Here is a 980-nt window from a genome sequence, read left to right on the forward strand (position 1 = left end):
CCATGTGACCCCTGAGGAACAGATCCTCAAATGGCCTTAAGAGTAAAAATAAATTGGTTTATCTGGGCCAACTGTAGGGTTTTAAACACCCAAAAATAAAGTATAACCAAAGATTAAAGGGGTCAATATAACTTTTTAAGAGTCCATGTGTATGGCTAAAGGCTATATAACAAGAAACAATGCCAGACAGGGGATACCTTCCTTTGAGTTGTTGGCCAGGGTAGCCCAAGAGACTCCCAGACAGTAACCCAGCATAGAATTGGGGAAACGAACAGCACACCCCAAGCTTATCTAAAGGAATATTGACAACTGATTGCTGCTAGATGAGGAACAGCTGATCTTCCTAAAACAAGGTTCTCCTGATAGGCTGACGAGATTCACCAGATGGACAAGCACTGGGGAACAGCTGAGAGCACTAACACAGTGGACAGTAACAGGTATGACAGAGTATATGGGCTTTGGTGGGGTGGTGCTATGGGAGGGTGCCATTTGGGAAGTGGGTATATAGATGAATAAGATTGTTTGGGATGTTCTGTATGATATACACACAAAAACTCAACAAATAAAAAAATGAGTTATATTTGAGGAGGAAGCATAAAAATTTACTTCATGTTAATTAGTAGAGGTGATAAACATTACCACTGAAATCTGCCTGATGACTTTATATCCCTACTCAGGTGCCAAGGAGTGAGTGTAACCAACTGTGACTGATAATAATCAGATACATAGAGATTAGAGATGCATGTGCAAATATCTAAGTGTTAGTAGCATTAAAAATGAGTCTGGGGCTGGAGAAATGGCTCAGAGGTTAAGAACACTGACTGTTCTTGCAGAAGACCTGGGTTCAAATCCCAGCACCCACATGGCAGCTAACAACTGTCCATAACCCCAGTTCCAGGGGATCTGACAGCCTCTTCTGTCTTCCTCCAGCATTGCACAACATGGGTGCACTTACCTACATGCATGCAATACACACATAC

The 980-nt window shown here is 42.1% G+C and overlaps 1 long non-coding RNA gene across 2 annotated transcripts in view; it reads left to right on the top strand.

Moving 5' to 3' along the window:
- Positions 1-385: 385 nt before the first annotated feature.
- LOC108491317 overlaps positions 386-980 on the top strand; it is an 11,727-nt gene continuing 11,132 nt past the window's right edge. The window contains exon 1 of one of the 2 annotated variants that reach the window (XR_001872687.2): positions 386-437. This is a non-coding gene — a long non-coding RNA (uncharacterized LOC108491317). The remainder of the gene's footprint in view (positions 438-980) is intronic. The other variant, XR_003851079.1, reaches the window with a different exon arrangement.

This window comes from Nannospalax galili, unplaced genomic scaffold, assembly GCF_000622305.1.
Source record: "Nannospalax galili isolate Female #2095 unplaced genomic scaffold, S.galili_v1.0 scaffold820, whole genome shotgun sequence".
NCBI classification, from domain to species: domain Eukaryota; kingdom Metazoa; phylum Chordata; class Mammalia; order Rodentia; family Spalacidae; genus Nannospalax; species Nannospalax galili.